The 18,692-nt window shown below is 37.6% G+C and overlaps 1 long non-coding RNA gene across 4 annotated transcripts in view; it reads left to right on the plus strand.

Moving 5' to 3' along the window:
- Positions 1 to 7,303, plus strand: part of LOC116965311 — a 112,091-nt gene extending 104,788 nt beyond the window's left edge. For all 4 annotated transcript variants that reach the window (XR_006164715.1, XR_006164716.1, XR_004409277.2 and 1 more), the window contains 2 exons: positions 4,495 to 4,634; positions 6,660 to 7,303. This is a non-coding gene — a long non-coding RNA (uncharacterized LOC116965311). The remainder of the gene's footprint in view (positions 1 to 4,494; positions 4,635 to 6,659) is intronic.
- The last annotated feature ends 11,389 nt before the right edge of the window (positions 7,304 to 18,692 follow it).

Raw genomic sequence — 18,692 nt, forward strand, 5'->3', positions numbered from 1 at the left:
GTTTGCTTATGGTACTCTTCAGAACAAAAAATTAAAGGGGATGATCGAAGTATTCATGAGCTGTAAACTTGTTTCTTGATATTATGTCAAATAATTATTTTGTAATGAAGGAGTTGGATTTTCTAGTGATCAAAAATGGTACACCACTGTCGTATCTTACCTGACAACAAGGAATTTGTCCCTATGTTTTCAAACTGGGCATGTTCTAAAACTGCTAGCTTTTGATTCAGAATATCCCAACTAAGATAGGGCAGTTAGTTTTTCTGAACTCTTTCAACTGAAGGAATTTATTTATTTTCACTGCTCAAGATGAACTCATACCCTCTATTCACTCTTGGTTCAGCACTACAGTTCCAGACAAACTGCACATCTACTGTGTTAAGCTTTCCTCTTTGGGGGAAAAAAAAAAAAAAAAAGATATTTTTTAAAGAGAAAATATGCAATACACTTTTATTCTGGTCATAAAATGGAATTCCTGTGCTTTTTTCTATTTTCTTTATATTATAAAGAGTGATATGCTCATTTTCTTGCCAAAAGAAGCATTATGTGCAGTAGACTAATCTGTTTTTAAAAATCTCATACTTATCATTCTGCTTTAGAAGCTGTATGAACATTAAAGCTTTTATTATTTTTATTAGCAGAACACAGATAAAGCCCTTCAGAAAAACAATTAGCTATGAAGTTTGGCTGACAGTTATACAGGTGATTGTAATTGCGTTGTATGTGTAAGAAGTAAATTTAGCTCTTGACAATGGGTATCTTTGACAATGGAGAAATCCATGTGCTCACCCCACGTATTTTCTACAGTGATGTAGGAAAATTGTGCATAAGTAAAATTCTGATTTTACATGCTGATCCAAACGAAACACACTGGAATGAGCCAGCATTTTTTATGATTCAATCTTTTAATAAGATATCAAAAAAACAAAGTAGCTTTTAATAGTTCTTCGGCTTAATTCATAATCTTTTGGGAAAAAATGATGCTGTGAATCTATTCTGAATATAAAAATCTTCTCTATAACCAAGCTGTCTTGGCACATGTAGACAGAACACAGATTGCAAATAAACATACAAGTTGGGAGAAAGACTGGAAGGAGCAAACTGGGTTATGATGTCCAGTTGCTGGTTACCTGAGGTGACCGTATTATATGCCTCTCTGTAACATCACTTCCCATAAATTGTTCATAAACCTTGATCTTAAAATCACAGTTTGTTCCCATCCACTATTTCTATGTGGAAAAATATTTCAATACCTCCCTTCTCCGATGCATAGAAATTTTTCTCCAGCTGGCGGTCTAAATGCAATGCACGCATGTTATTGATATTCCCAGAAATGGCCCCATCAAGACAATTGGGTTTGGCTCCTAAATGATCCTGGCCATGCTGTGTGTGTCTGGCTGGGTTGGCAGTAGTGTCATGACATCATGAACAAAGTATCTTTCCACATTGCAAAGGCCAAAAAAAGGTTGACAGTCTATTTGTTTGTTTGTCTCATACTATTTGTTTGTCTGACATTTGTGCACATCTACAGAACTCTCAAGGTTCATGGAGGACAGATATGTATGTATTTCCCATTTTTATTGTGGAACAGTCCCTGCCAAATGCTGCCTCCAAGACAAACTAGCTCTGGGCAAACAACCCTACTGCTTGCTATTGCTTTAGTGGAACGATTTGGCCTTCAAGTATTTATTAAAGGAAATTTAAGAGTTTAAACAGTAACTGATACAGTATTTCAACAACAGAAATCAACAAAAAACTTCATGTTGCTGTAAGAGTTTTAACTTGTGGATTCCCTGAATTATACCTTCAAAGTTTCACTGTTTATCTGTTTGTCTAGTAATTGCCTTTTATATTGTGAATAGCTATGAAATTAACATTTTTGCATATTGAAAGAGGTCTTTGCTTGTATTTTTGTGGTATATCTGCATGCCTGGTTTTTTTTTTTTACCCCAAATGTCTGCTCAGTTCTTTTTGTAGTGTTTATGTATTGCTTTTCGCTATTAGCATTTGAAGATCTTTCAGCATTAACTTTTAAATGGAATCGTAGGTCATTTATCTTAGAATGCATGCTGAGAAGTAATCAATTGTAGCATCACTTTATTGATGTTGTTTTGAAAGTCTTCCAGAAAAACTCTTTGCCTTGTTCTGTAGTTCATTCTGATTGGATTGATTTATGCTAAAAATATTTCCTTGGGTTCCACAAAAGCTGCATTTTAGTGGCTGGCATCTTACTATTCTTCACTGGCAGTATAATAAAAAAAGGATAATGCTCCTCATGAAAATACTACAGCCATTAGCACAATTTAATTATTCAGATAAGTACAACGAAGCCATTAATAAGACACAATAATGACGTCAAACACCACCCACAAAACAGGAACGTTCAGTTATATTCCCATGCAGATTTAACAGACTGAAGCCTTGTTTGTGATAAGAAAAAAAAAAAAAAATTTGAACACAACAGCTGCCTAATTCTGAAGCAAAAGTGATTTCAAATTAAGACAGTCAATCCAATTTGTAAAACAGGGCAACACAGTAAAATATTTTATTCTTGTTGAATTATTTTCTATGTAATTTCTATTAATTCTGTATCAGAAAAAATTCCAGAGGCAAGACAGACCTTTATTAGCTTCAGGTGAAGGTTTCCTGCTTTAGAGGATGAATACTAATGAACTCTAAAAAAAACAATTAAAATAATCAATATGCCAAAGTAAATGCATGCAGGATAGCTGCAAATAGTTTATTAGAATAACAGTGCTATTGTATTTAAAAACCTAAGGACATCTTTGGGGAGATGAACCTGTGTCAGATGTGAAAAGAAGCAAAATTGTTAAATATTTCCAAGTATTTAATGAAACCTCTCATCTAAAACTGGCTTGCTAAATTATTTATTGAAAATCTAATTAGTAAGTGTATCTCTTAGAGCTTGGATTTACTCTTTCTGAAGTGAACCATATATATCTCATACAACAGGATATCAGAAGAATTCCAAAGATTGCAGAAATTGCTAGGAGGTATTAAAATAGCAATTTCATCTGTCCATGTAATAACAACTGCATAATTTTCCTCTCATTTACATTATGGCCAAAGCAATCAATTTTCTATGTTAAGAGACCAAAAAAATCTAATTTCTCCTGTTCCATAAAAGCTCAGCCTTTTGCAATTCATGAAGGAGAAAGTGCCTCCAAGAAGCAAATACTAGGCACCACTGACATGATTTCCTTCTCTATTTACCAACATTTTGACATCAAGTAGTGTCTTTCTGTCTATAATTTGTTGGCAGAAGTTTTTCACTTCTCAAAAGCATGAATTCATGCAAACAAATATGGCAATGGATAGCTTTTACTGGTAATGGATTCAGTCTTCTAAAAGGTACTGTGGTTTGTGCAACACCAGTAAGGGGGAGAGTAAAACCATTATTAGTCAGGATACCTAGAACCATCTAGTATTGCTCAATAGAGGATTAGAACTGGACTTAAAGAAGGTTATTTTCCTCATCAAAACAGGACTTGATATGTTGCCTTTTCCATTCCCTTTTCTTAGTTCTTGGGGGAAACTGGATTTACATGTGTGTGAGAACGAAAGAAAGGGAGAAAAAAGTATAAAAAGTAACAATTGGAAGAAAGATACTTGTCTGAAGTGAGTTCTGGGAAAGATTCCGAAAAAGCTAAAAAAGCTTAGGTAGTCACGGAGGATTTTTTCTATATTCCGGTTGATGCTTCATTTAAGGAATTAATTACCAGTGAGAGAGTGAGACAATAGGAAGAGAATAATGACTGATCATGATTAAAACACCGAATCACAGTGAAGCATCATTAACACTGGCAGGTTACTGGTTGAAGAAAATACTGAATTTCCAAGATATCTAGAGAAGCAGTGATATTATTTACATTTTTTTTTTCATTAGTAGTTAACGTATTATAATGATATATAATGTATTGCCTTAGTAAACTCCACATGTTTTGCAGCAAATTTTCTTTTAAAAAAGAAATATATAATCAAAGAAAATAAAACCCTGAAACAATCTGAACTGGACTTTTCCCACAGCTATAGGAAGCCCTTTCATCAGACCGGATTAAAATATTGCAAAGAAAGATTTGGCAGTTTAAACAAGTAAATAGTTACATCTTTCAAAAACTATGAAGCCAAGAGTTTTGAAACATAAAGTCTGTTGGAGCTGTGAGGGGAGATCCAGATGGGGAACTCAGGTCTCCGTGACCCCTCAGAGAGACCTTGGGGCCTGGAGAGAACACAGTGCACCAGTTTGAAATTGGGCAGCATCTGCAAGGAGTCATTTCAGAGGGAATAAGAACAGGGAATGGCCTATGTCCCTTGTCTTCAGAGCCTGGGTAATATGGGTCACCTTAGGTATTAGCATCTCGTAATCCTCAGCATTACTAAATGGGGGGGTAGGATACCTATTGCAGGGTGACTGGAAAAGGAAAATAGTTCTCAGTCTTCCAACACCTTACCCCTTTTTGTGCTTGCGCGCAGCTTTTCACAGCCTGTCCTCTTGCCTCTCGGGAGAGGAGCAGAGGAAATGTCCATGTTTCTGGAGCCCACCCCTGCGCGTGGCTGGGTTGAGAAGGGAATGGAGCACGTGCCATTGTGATACAGATGTGTGGACAGAACAGGTAAGACAGCTCCTGCAGCACTTAGAGGAAATATAATTGTGTCAGAATCTAGAAATAGACTTTTCAGGGAAAATACGTGTTTTTTTAAAAGCCAGATTGGAAAAGATAAATGGGGTAAAGATGTACTCTCTGCATGCTAATGCCAATGGGCTGTGCTACAGACCAGCATTTGTTTTTATTTCCCTGTTGTTAGCTATTGCAGGTATTCTCTTATGCCTGTATTTTCATATCCTGCTTTTAATATCATTTATCTGTTTTTCTCCCTTTTATTTTTTTATATTAGTCCCAGGAAATGCATTAACTGCTCTGCTGGTTTAATATTTCCTCCTTGCTTCAGGAAGATAGTTTTCAATATTTTGTGCAAAGATTAAAACATTCAGTCAAAGCGCTTGCCTTTCTCATATTTATTGAAGGACAGTATTTATATTGCCTGTACAGTGCCAGCAGTTTTTCCTAGAAATACATCTTCCATTTGGGAAATCTTAACCTCTAGCACAATAAATGCAATAACTGCCACCAGAAAACATGAGCGAGACAGGGAGATACCAAATGAGGGAAAACTGTAAGAAGACAGGTATTGTTTTTATCATATGGAGACAGGCTGTGGTTATTAACAGCTTCTAAATCCCACTGAAAGCTCATTGTGCCCAGTAAGATACAGCGTAGTTCTCCTTAAATTCTTTCCAGAAATTCAGTAAACCAAATAGTAAAGGATTAATTCTTCCATGTGCTGGGGAAAAGTAAGCAAGAAAACGAGAGGGCTGATGGTTATTAGCAATAGTATTGCCATTTAAGAATTCAGGAGGGTCTCTGAGGAGCTGAACCTGTGTCAAATGTGAAAGAAAAGGGTTTTGTGAAATAATTTCATCCCTATAATGAAATCGCTGACATGAAATCTCCCAGTTGCTAAATTATTTAGAGGAGGAAAAAGTAGTAAGTAAATTTACCTCTTGGAATCTGCCTTTGTCTTTCCTAAAATAATTGCTTCTGTATTTTCTGTTTGCATATTTTTCTCTGGAGGCTTTTTACATCCACAAATTCTGGGTGGACTTTCACTCACTATAGGCTTTTGAGAGTTTTTTTTTAAGGAGGAAACCATACAACAGGAAATAATGAAGATAGCCAACAGATTAAACTTGGAATGCAATGCCCAGTAGCAGCAACCACATAATCTTTTTGGACATGTATATTTTATGTGAAGGAAACCTGCAAGGTGTTCTCATATTGACCAGTATGGGTATCCCAGCCAAAGTTCTCCTCTCTCTGAACACTGAGCATAGGCCAAGTGGACCTTGCTAAAGGTCTTTCAAACAAGAGGTAAAGTCCAAATACTGACTAGAGCCTAGTAGAGAGGTAGAGTCCTAGTCCTGACTAGTGTCAGAGGAATTTACACTCTTAAATGCTTATTTTTCTAATGCTTCTTTCACTCAGTCAGATTTTGTCTGAGTATGGTTTGCAAGTTGAATTTCTTTGTGGAGGATTTTCTTTTTGGCTAGAGCACAGGCACAGCCTGCAGAAGGCTTTTTCTCTGGGCTTTGGAACTGACCTCACTGCAGACACACGTGTTTAAGTTCAGCTGCTTTCCAGAATTTACCTAGTTTGATCAGGACAATGACAGACCACCTGTTACTGCAAGAGCCCTTTTATACTTAACGTAACACTAAGGGTAACAATCACTTCTGCCAGTATGTCTTTGTAAATAAGTATTGATTGGGCTTTTGCCTTCTGCTTGTGTTCAAACATGGGTGTTTATGGCTCACTCGATTCTTTGCAATTTTCCTTTTTTTTCGTTATGCTAACACATTTCTCTGGTGAGCGACTGCAGACAAATCTTTTCTAATATGGTTTTCCATCTCCTGTGCAACATTAAACCTTTACACACCACCCCACACCACCCCCACCCCAACCTCTCAACTTTTCACTTCAAGTCCTAATTACTCATCTCAACTGTCTGCTGGTTGTTACTCTGTCTCTGTAAAATGTGATTGCACTTCTAACTTTATTGGTGTCATTTCTTTTCCCTAGGGGTTATCCACAGAATTTTCAATGGGCCTACAACAAATAATGACCAGTAAACACTACTGGAAATGTAATGAGAATACAGCTATTTAAGTGGGACTGAGTATTGTCAGAAGATGAAAGCTAACTCTTGGCAGAATTCTGGCAGCTGGGGAGATTTTTCTTGGTATGACTCCAAGCATTCAAAAGGAAACAATACAGCGTCATGGAAGACTGTAAAACATCAGTGAACAAGCAGTTGTCATTTCTGATAAATTAGATATCATAGCTGTATTAATTATAACAGTAGAAATTATTCATAGTATGCATCTCAACGCATATTCCTTTGGTGTTTTTCTTCAAAGAAATAAACTTATTTTACAGTGATGTTCAGTAAACTAAATAATACGCACCTAGACTAACCAGAACATACAGGATTGAAAAATGGACTAGACATTTTCACTTTCTCAAATTACTCCTCTGAATAATTTGAGAGCAAGGTTGTCAATTTTGGACTTCAGATATTTTTTTTTTTTTTGTCTAAGACCTTAAGTTATTAATCTTTTTTCAGAAGGAAATTCCAAACCAATAGATGCTTAGTTTAGTAAGCCATAAGGTTACTTGTTTTAAATGAGATATCACAAGATTTCTGTAAATGTTTTATAACCAATACTGGGTAATAATAAACAATAACTTCTACCTTGTATCAGTATTTTTTTCCATCATTAATGTTCATTAGTGATAAAAGCTGTTCCATGTGATTACAGTGTGGGATGATCTTGTAGAAATGTTGCTGGAACTGAAATAAGTAGGCTTCATCTGTCAGTGATGTGGTGGAGACCCATAAAAACTATTTTATTTCTGAGATGGATAGTAAGGAGACTTTAACAGTGCTAAAGTCCATGATCAAACTTTTTATTCCACAGGATATGCATAAAGCCATGCTGTTACTTTTATTCAGAGATTAAAAATTCATGGCTTAAAATATCTGACAAGTTGCTGGTTCAGTTGCTACCTTAGAGCTGATACTGCACAGACTTATTCATGTACCCAGATCTAAGTGCACACGTGGTTATGCTAGTTTCAAAAGGAGTATTATCAGGATTAGAGATGCTTGTTTATTTAGTGTGATGAAAAGGCCAAGGGGATTTTAATTCCTCCCTTCAAGCATCTTTCCATACCTGTTTCTTTAGATAAAGCTAGTGTTGATGAGAGAAAAAAAACCAAACAAACAAACAAACAAACAAAAAACCAAAAACAGTGCATTTTTTTAATTACAGATATTTTCTTTAAACCAAGGAATGAGGTACAAAGAATCATTCTGAAGAGGAGGCCACAGTGGAGTAAAAGGTTCACCATGAGATATGAGTAGTCTGAAAATGGTTCTAGTGCTCAGCAGAAGGGCTGATATGAAAAGCAAGATAAGCAGAGATTATGAAAAAAGTGGCATTCAATTCAATTAGCCTAGCCTGTAAATAAACTGCAGAAGTTCCTGTTGGAATTAGGATCAAAGAAATATCCATTCTTTGGTTTAAAGGTTCAGTGATGGTTCTGCAGTGGACTTTCAATAAGAGGTTAGGATTAAAAAAAAATCTTTAACATTTGTAAATTCAGAAAAAACATTTATAATGGGACTGGATGTGGTGACACAGGTTGCCCTTCCTAGTCCTGTTTGGTTATGCAGCTGCTGTTTTAAACAAATATTTACCCTCCCACCAAATATTTCTTCTTTCTTCTGTGGAATTAAAGACAGTTACCTAAGTGCATGTCTCTAATTTTCATGTCTTAGATGAGTGTACTGGGTTTGTGTGGCAAGGTTTTTGGTAGCAGGGGAGGGGGCTACAGTGGTGGCCTCCTGTGAGAATCTTCTCAAAGCTCCCCTGGCTCCAAGTCAGCCCCACCTCTGCACCAAGGCCGAACCAATCAGCTGCACCTCTGTGATAACGTATTTAAGAAGGGACCTGGGAGGAGGAGTTGGACTTGTGGGGAGGAGTTAGGAGAATGACAGCTATGTGAACAGAGGTCAGTGGAAGGAAGTGCGGAAGGTGTGCCGGAGCAGACCTCCACTGTATCCCATGGTGAGATGGCACGGTGGACCCTCTCCCACTCATGGAGGTCCATGATGGAGCAGAGATCTGCATGCAGCCTGTGGAAGACCCCATGCCAGAGCAGGCGGCTGCTTCCAAAGGAGGGTGGGATCCTGTGGGAAGAAGCAGCCCCCGCTGTTGTAATTTGGTGCTGGGAATACTGCAACACACGGAGGTGACCCACACCAGAGCAACATGGGAGCAGCTGCACCCTGTGGGAAGGACTCAGGATGGAGAAAGTTCATGGAGGACTGTCTCCAGTGAGAGAGGAGCCATGTGGAGCAGGGGAGGAATATGCATTGTTCCCCCCACTCCCTGCACCTGAGAAGGAAGGAGCGGTGAACTGTCTGTAACCGCTATCCCCTGCTCCCTGTGCCACTACAGGGAAGGAGGTAGAGAAAGCGGGAGCAAAGCTGAGCCTGGGAAGAAGGTAATTTTTTGATGTGGTGGTGCTTCTCACATTTCCACCTTGTTTGTTAATTGTTGTTTTTTTTAGTGTTTGAATTAAAGCACTGTTCTTTCTTCCCCTAATGAGTCTGTCTTTTGCCCATTACTGTAATGGGTGAGTCACCCCTCCTTGTCCTTATCTCAGTTTCTGATATTTTTGCTTCATTTTCTCCCTCCCAGCACTGGGAGGAAAGGGGTGAGTGAGTGGCTGTGTGGTGCTCAGTTGCCCTCTGAGCTCAAGCCATGACAATAAGGGCCATTTATGAAGTCTGACAAGTCCTTAATATTTTAATGAATCTAAAAGGCTTTTGTGGAACTGAGACAATCAGGAGGCATTTATTTTCATCCGCAGGTGCACTGAAAATGATAATTTATGGGAATCAAGTTTAAACTGCTACAGTTTTTCTCCTGTTATATAGCTATTGTGTTGTGAACATAAGTGAGAGTATTTACAAATTGTTTCTTAACATCAACGTGCAGCCTCACGTCACCACTTGGCTTTCTTATATCTGAGGTGGTGAAGGTTGTTCAAGTAGACCAGTCAATGCTCTGTGAGTTATCATCTCTTACATCTAAGTGATATGCTGGGGTAATATGGCATAGCAGCTGCCTCACACCCTGGTTTAATCATTATTTGATGTTGTATGAAGTCATAGTAACAATAAGTCCAAATTCAGTATCTGTTGGCTTTCTCACAGCATACTAAGTGGCTGATGATTTTTAGTTCCTAGCTGAAATCCAGCAGGGCACAAATTCTTCTGCCTTCCTTTGTTTCCAATGAACTAGATGTTTTTCAGATTCTCTGGTCTAAGAACTTTGTGGTTTTGGACATAGATATTTCCAGCTGTGCATCTGATCTGATGTGGGTGACTAAAATGTAGATCTGCCTTCCTGTCTGAACTAGGTGCCTAAAATTTATTTTTAAGGAGTGAAAAGAAATATGCACTTGTAAAATGAGATTCATATCAGGCCAGAGCAGCTGAAATGAAATATACCCTAAAATTACCTATATACCTATCTCATACTGTTAATTACAAGAAGAACCTCTGGCAATGAGGTCAGAAGTAGAAATCTACAGTTCAGAGGTCAGTCTCAGCCACATGTAACATGCACCTGGGAAGTTTAATACGTAGGTTGCCCTAATGCCTCTCAATTCCATCAGAAATTTCTAACATCCCTGGATGTGGCTTCCATCTGCATGTGCAGTCTCATTTCCAAGAGTTTTTGCTTTTTTCTTACCACCAAATGACATCAGTCCTCATCTTATTCAAGGGACAGAACTTTTCCTCTGATTCTGGGACTTCTGTGAACACTTTGCATTTTGTCCTTTTCAGATTTTTAGCTGCTCTTTTCTTACAGTTCAGAAGTATACAGAAAGCCTCTACACACTGAGAACTAACTGCTAATAGACTGGAGGAAATTACATTTTTTGCTCCCACGTGTGAAACTGTGGCCCATGAGGGTTTCCAAGAGATCACCTTCCCGCACCAGGACATTCTGGAGCACCCCTCACTTGTTTAAAAACTGTCTCTGTTTGAGGCTGTGTCATGGTTCAATGCTAGGCTAAAGTGCCTCTTTTTATTCTTGATTGCACTTCACTTGAGTCTTTAGGGAAATCCCTACCAAACTGTACAAACCAATGACAGTTCAGAAATTCCTGTTTCTGCTGCATTCTGACATGCCACTCTTTGCTTTTAGTACTTGAACTTACTCAATGGACTAGGACAGCCATGAGACGTGATCAAAAGCTCCTGATGAGAGGCTTGGATGACTGTTGAAAACCACTACTGACTTTGCTGCAGTGTCATGGCTCCTGAGAGCGTGACAGTTAAAATCTGCTATATGTTCCCATATTTTAGTCTAGATAAGCTTGACTCCCCAGGATTTCTGTACAGTGGTAGTACTTTTCAAACCATCTTTCATATACTTGCTCACAGAAATTACATGGGATTTTGGGGCACAAGTAGTACTCTCATCACAAAGAGGAGATCCTTTCTGTTTAGAGCCTTTCAAGCAAAGGTGAAGAATATAAGAAAAATGTTTCACTAAGGACCCAAGTCCTCCTGGTGAAACCCTGCTTGCACTGGTCATTAAAATGTATTATTTAGTCTTTGGTTGACATTATTCCAAAACTTGTTCAATGATAACTGTAAAATGATTTGGAAAATTTCTTTGCCTGTACGATAAAGTCCCCACATTATAAACCATCGTCACAGTCATGCCTAGCTGACACCCATGCAAGGCAGGTTCATATATATATCCATTAACTGCATATAGGACATAGGACTAGAAGGCTTGTTATTTAACAAATCTTTGTGATTACTAAATCAGCAGAATTAAACAGAGGAGGAAACACTGCTGAAACAAATTTTAAATAGTGGAATGTTACATGTAACTTTTTCTTGTATTTTATGTATGAAATACACTGTAATTCTGTAGTTTGTTAGTGGATGATATCAAAGTTGAATTTTTACAATAATTTAACATGTTGTCTCAGATGTATCAAAACTGCAGAGCTGGCATGGCTACGTAGTTGCTGTCTTCTTCTGGTATACTAACATCTCTAAAAGTAAACAGAGCATATCCATAGCTTTACTGTTCACTATAGGCTAAACTAAACAATAATCAGGCTGTGAGGTTCAGAGGTTTAAGATCAGTTTTGTCATTCTCTTTGGTATTAATGCATTGCATCAGGCAGCACAACTGCTTGTATCAAATTTACTTTTATATGTTTATACTATAATTCAGTAGTTAATACAGTTTCAGTCTATGACACAGGACATTACTCAGTGTCATTCTCTGGTGTTTCACTGCTATTTCTCTGTATAGCACATACCTGCTATAACTTTTCTAGAGGCAACTTAGTTTTATTGTTCTGTAAGCATTTTTATTCTAACCTAATAATTCTCCAATTATTTTACTTTTCTAATATATTGTTTTTTGAACTTACATTTCCAAGTCTTGATGGCCTTTTTGTTGTAGCTACTCTGAGTTTGAAAGGTTCTGCTCTTTTTAATGCAAGCAAAGAAAAATAATGGACATTAATTGGAAAAATTATGATACCATAATTGAATGAACTCTTACAGCGTCTTGCCAGAACACTGATGCAGGGATCATTTGGATGACTAATGTTGTCTCTCAAAGATGCTGAGAGGTTCAGGGGCTACATTAGATTCCAGAAAGGTTCTGCACCACAGATCCCTCACCTGTTTAGGAGAGATGCATTGTTTCATCTGGCAAACAGAGGCAGTGATGAAAGTGAGGAATAAAAGCAAGAACTTTACACTGTTGAAGAAAATAGACGAAAAGTAGAGTAAGATACACATACCTTTTCAGTTCAACACAAAAGGGCCGGAAAACTGGAAACCTTCAAATGGCAGTTTCTATCGACCAAAGCAATAGCATAATCTCATTAAAAGGAGTGGCATGGGAAGATGCAAAGCTGCCCAGGGGCTTCTAACTGTTCTAGTACTATTTGTTCACCCTTTATTTAACACCACCATTAGAAAGGCTAATGGACTGTTTATACCACACTATTAGACATATGGCAAGATCTTTAGTAATTGGAGAGTGATATATAGTAATGGGCTATTGTTTTCTTGGTGCTACCTACAATGAGGCCAGTGCTGAATACTTATTTACTGCATGTTCCAGATATAAAGGAGATGGGGCTGCCAGAGACAAATGCTAGGGTGCGACCAGGCTTTCCTGAGGCCCTAGAAGCTGAAACATTAGCTGCTTGTTTCATCTGGATTTTTTACACAGCACGGTGAGTTATTTGATAATATCAGCTTGAGGCTATGCTTAGATCATGTTTCTTCAGAAAACTGTCTGGAAGGCTATGCCAGACAGAAGTGCTATTAAATATATATTACAAATGCTCCATCAAATTAGGCAATTAATTACAATTAATTTCTATAGGAGAGGCATTTTTGATATTACTATTCTTTTTATGGTAGATTAGGTTTGATGATGTATTATGATATTATTTCTGAGCCATTAAGACCTATTACTGACTTTGGAGAAAACACACTTAAAAGCAGGAGGTTTTTTACCATGTTTCAAATATATTTCTGAAGTAGTAAAGACATTAGCAAAGATAAACTTGCTTTTGCTTCTTCTGGAAAATAAATCACAAATTTGCATGACTGAATGTAAATCAATAAAGCTCTTTCAGGGGAATTTTTTTAAAAAAAAGGCACTCTCCCACCTCCACAATCACCATTTTTATTCAGGCTAGCCTTTGTGCCTCTCTGGATTATGAGCACGTTATAGGTTTAACTGGCCATTTATTTTTGCTGTAGCAATGTAATACTATCCAACAAAACAAGATCATCTAAACCCCACAGCTAGCCATAAGTAAAAATTCTCAAACAGCAGTTAATATTTTTTTTTTTCTGGCTTTTGTAATGAATTCAAATAATGATGTCTACATAGCAGAACGAAATCTCATAAAAGCTCGATCATGTTCTTGATGCCTGTCTCCATGCTGGGGGGCTGTGGGGCTGTGTCTCTGCAGGGGAGGGTCTGGGGCTGTTTCTTCTGCAGCATGGAGAAGCAGTTGTATTTTTTTGGGGAAGACCAAGGTAGGCTGCCAGCACTGCTGGCTGGCAAGTAAGAGGACCAGACCCTGACAGAGGAACAGCCCCTACTTTTTCATCTTAAATAAATTGACAGCATTTCCTATCTGCTGAGAAATGAAGCAAAAGACTGTAGAATTTTGGAGATGTAATCTGAAAATTACTGCTACAATAAGGAAATATCTGTGCAGATCAATAGGTTGCCTTTGGATGCCATGCTTTGGGGAAGGATACAACTTGGAGAACCTGATTCTTCTTTCAGAGCAATTTAATCTCAGTTACTACAATAAGCTTTCAGCTGATAAACATTCATATTATAAATAATTAAAAGGTCACGTATGCCTACAAATTCCTGAACTGTGGCATCTATAGGGGGTTTGCTTAGGAATAAAGGGCAGCAAATCAGTGAAAATGATTCTCCTGAAAGTGAAAAATAGGCTCTTTCAGTAATCAATGGACAGGACCAATCGATATCAAATTTAAAGAAGAAAAATCAATAGTACTCAAAACACACGGCCTCCCTTTTGCACAGGTTATCCTACTATAATGCTTTCTCATCCCGTGGCTTGGAAAATTCCAGTGTGTTTGCGTATAAATTCTCTTCCATCAACAGGGTCCAATTCCCTTCTTTAGCTATATTATTTGGAGATTGTGGATATGGATGGTGAAAAAGATTGGAAAAGAACACACACCATTGTTTCAATTTCTACTACAAATTATAAAGGAGGCCTGTTCAGGGCTTCTTTTTGTAGCAGTCATGCTTCATAATAGATATTTCATCCCTTCATAATAGTGTAGCATAAATGTTCTGCTGCTTAATTCTTCTTTACTGAAATAGTGTCACAATGGCATCAAAATACAAATTACTTATCAATGTTTTTTTTAAAATATTATAATGGAATTAAAAACATTATTGCTAGACAAAAAAATAGCACTGATAAAGTATAATTTGAGAAAGATCTTATAATAACAAATTACTGAGCAATAAAATATGATGAAAAGCAAGACACTTCATAAAGAAAACAACTAGTCCCTACTGTACCTAGGAGATAAACTGAAAGTAGAAATCAAATTAACTTAATTATTTTCTCCTGAATCTTGACTTGTGTGAAGGAATGTTTGCAGTAAATACGTGTAACAAGTTTCAGTAAGAACTTAGTTACATTTGCAGCACAGTCCAATGGTACTAAGCAAATGGAAGTAACTCTGCAGGTTTTATGAGCTTTCTTTGCTACAGTTCATTACCACAGTGCAAATTTCATTGTGGATCTAATTAACATGAACTGAAACTAATAGGATGGCTTAAAAAACAATTGCAATTGTGATATATTTTTCCCTTTCATAAAGACATCACTGTGTGCATTTTTGCCTTTATAAACACTTCAGTCTAAAGCATTTACTGTTCTTGACAACTGAAAGGGCAGGGGGTGGCCAAATTCTTGCACAGCTCCTTACAACCACAATCATGAAAACCAAATCCAGATACCCATTACCAGAGTGGTAGAATCAATCCATCCAAAGGTTAAACTAAAATCCTAACCAATTCAGTAAAGGTTCACTCGTATAGAGCAATTGTTTCCATCAACATGGTTGTCTTCCCAATGAAACATCTGGTAAAGCATATGTTGCACCAAGGTAAAAAACTTCTCAACCTTCTGGATAAATCATTCTCAGAGTGGCTAGTTAGATGCTTACCAGTGCAAGGCAGCCTACCTATCTACATGTGATATTGCTCGGTCTTAATGACCAAACTCCTCTCATGTCCTGCATTTTCTCAGCGCATTGTCAGACAACAGAAATAAGTGGGTCTGTGTTTCACAGTTCACAGTTACACAGACAACTCTATGTTCTCCTCATGCAGCAATTTATCTGTTCCTTCTTGAAACTCAGGGAAGAAATTCTCTAACCTCACCAAAATTTTGTTGAGTGGTATTCCAGTTATGAGGGTGACGATGTGTTTTGGGGGATAGGATGCTCCTGATTCTCCCTCAGCTCTTAAGTTGCCTCTTCTCTCATAGAAGTTGAGATTTTGTGCCAAAAGTCACAAGATGTTTTGGAGATAGTTCTGGAGCAAATGGAAGGAGTGAATTGTTATGCAGGAAATAACAAAGCCATTGACAGAATGGGGTAATTAAGGTACACCTGGTAGTATGAATGATATTAAGGACAGCACCTAATCAGGCCATAGCTAGAACCCACCTGAAGTCATGTTCCCATGCTGGCCACTGAAGATGTCCTCCTGCCACTTCTTCTGTAGCAAGTACACAGGTCCAAAGATTAGCATGGAGACATAGCTTTTGGTGTCTTCTGTGTGCTGCTACTTTGCATGTCCTCCTCATTACCTGCCTTAGTCTTCCTTAGTCACTATTCAGTAAGTAACGACAGATTTATGAGAGTTAACAGACTGTGACTGTAACGTTCCCTCAGTGATGTCAATTAGTTGCCAACATTCTTCATGCTTTACCTGCAGTCAGGTGGTTGTACTCTTTCCATAACTGCACCTTGCTAGTATTATTATTCCTGCCTTTGCCACCCCAAAATAAGACATCAGCAATGGACTTTACACAGACTCAATTATCGACGCACCTGGAAAAGGTCCAGATTATACTCTTATGAGAAGGAAGATTCCATAGACACTTGATTACAAATGCTTGTAAATGGGTAAGTAAAATGAAATTGAAAAGCATGTGTTTCTTGGTAATGAATATTTATAACAGTATTAGACTGTAGTAGTGTATTCTCTCTAAAACATGTAAACCTATTGTTAATGATTAAAGAAGTAATCCATATTTTGTTTAGAAGAGGCACGTTTCCACTCTTTGTTTTTCAAATAAATGTTTGAAAATGTGACTCAGGCATAATAAATGGGATGTCACTTGCCTGAGTCCACAGAGTCTGAAATAATAGCCCTGATATAGACAACATGCCCCAGGCAGCTCAGTACAACATTAACTGCAAGACATGCTTTTCAAGGAAATAGAAGGGGGACTGTGTGTGTGTGTTTGGCAATGCTGAGTGCAGCGGGCCCTGCTTGCCCAGCCAGTGTGATTCACTTGCTAAATCTTCTGGGGCCTCCCTGTTGCCATCCCTACTTCCGTGGGATAAACTGCAGCAGTTGTGGAGAAGAGGAAATGGATGACTTGCTGCCACAATTGTTGAGAAAGCTGTCCCAGGGGCTGTTCTTCCTCATCTGAGTGGCAGAGAGGGTTATGTCCTAGAGTTACAGGAACCAATATATACTTTTATCTCCAAAATATGTCAGAGGGCAGTATGTGTATTTGCAGCTCTAAACAGAAAGTTCTACCACATCCAAATGCAGAAGATAGTCCAAAAGGCAAAGGAAACTTTGCATAACAAATCTTTTGCATCTACTCTTGATCAGGAGAATTGAAAAATACAGAAAAGCAACTAATTCCTAACATGCCAGAGCTTACTAAGAAGATACTTATGAAGACATTGTGCAAGGATTGCACCATACCATGTGGATAATAAATATATTAATTTCTATGGTTGCCTAAGGCCCAAATTCTTGTCTGAGCAGGGAGCACAAGCTTCAAGCCTAGAACCTGGGCTGGGAAATCACTAGAAGATAAAAAAAACCACTATGACCAGTTTTAGATACATGAATTAGAACAGCTTTTTTTTTTTTTTTTCCCTTTCATTGTTTTAAGTATAATTTGTTTACAATTATAATTTTTTTACATTTATATGAGGAATAGATAATTACTACCACTGTATTAAAAAATAGATATAAGTAATCTGGAAGACATACTCTCAAATAAGTGAGTTATCCTGATATTTCAAAGCATTGTAGACCCTAGGATGTAGATGAAACAAAGGATAATTTAAACTTTGCCTTAGAAATCAAGAATGGCAACTAGTACAGAATAATCTAAGAAAGAATTACGCAAAATAGAATTTTTTTTTCTTTTTCCTGCATCTGAAAAGTCTGAGTCCTACATGCAGTGATTTTATGAGTGGAATTGGATGGGGTAACTAGTAGCCTAAAGATGATGCCATCTGCAGCCAGGGCAAATGGGCAATGATGTCACAAGTAGTGTCTGCAATAAGTGGAACAGAACAGATTTTGTAACAATGTGATCTATAGCTTTCATGATGCTGTCAACCTTGGACTGAATAGAAGGTTAGATGCCTGTGCAAACTGGACTTCTTAACAAGGTATTCTTTTGACTGAAACACATGTTGGTTGGAAAAGGTTGACTTTCTGAGTCTAACTTTACCTGGGAGTGGAGTCTTAGGTGAGCAGTCCTCTCTCTCTCTTTCTTTATATAGAGTTTCTCAGGTTTTCCAGTTTGCTAGGGGTTGCTGTTTAGTAAGGGAGATATAAAATATTGAAAAAGGTTCAAATTTAATTTTTCAGGTTCAGAGATAATATGCTTAGTGAAGACCTAATTAATTATTCTATTTATTCTAGAAAAGGTTCCTCTCACAGACTGAATTTGACTGTTTCTGCCACTGACATCCAGCACATAAATTGTTCCTTGTTCCAATCCTCAACTTGTGCACATGAATTCCACACATAACAGGCGTTAATGTGAGAATTATACATAAAGTTTGTCTGCTATTTGGGCAGAGTCTTTTAACTAGGAGTAAAACCTTTTTATTCACAATTGGATTATAACAATAAAAGTGAGTCAAATAAACCGTTCTGCAAAAAGTGGTGCTGCAGCTGTGAACAGTATGACATAGCGGATGTATTTGCATATTTATGGAGATCTTTTCTTCTTGCTTTTCTGGTTGCATGTACTCAGAACTATATAAATCTGCAGTATACTTCATAGACCAAAAAGTTAGACCATACCAACCTCAAAACCAAATAACTCTCTGTCAAAGAAAGATGGAGACATACCATTCAGCTTACAGTGTCCTGATGACGTTGCGCAGAATTCACCCAGCCACAGTATGATGGGATTACATCTAGTGCT

Source organism: Tyto alba, unplaced genomic scaffold (genome assembly GCF_018691265.1).
Source record: "Tyto alba isolate M040663 unplaced genomic scaffold, T.alba_DEE_v4.0 Super-Scaffold_9, whole genome shotgun sequence".
NCBI lineage: Eukaryota > Metazoa > Chordata > Aves > Strigiformes > Tytonidae > Tyto > Tyto alba.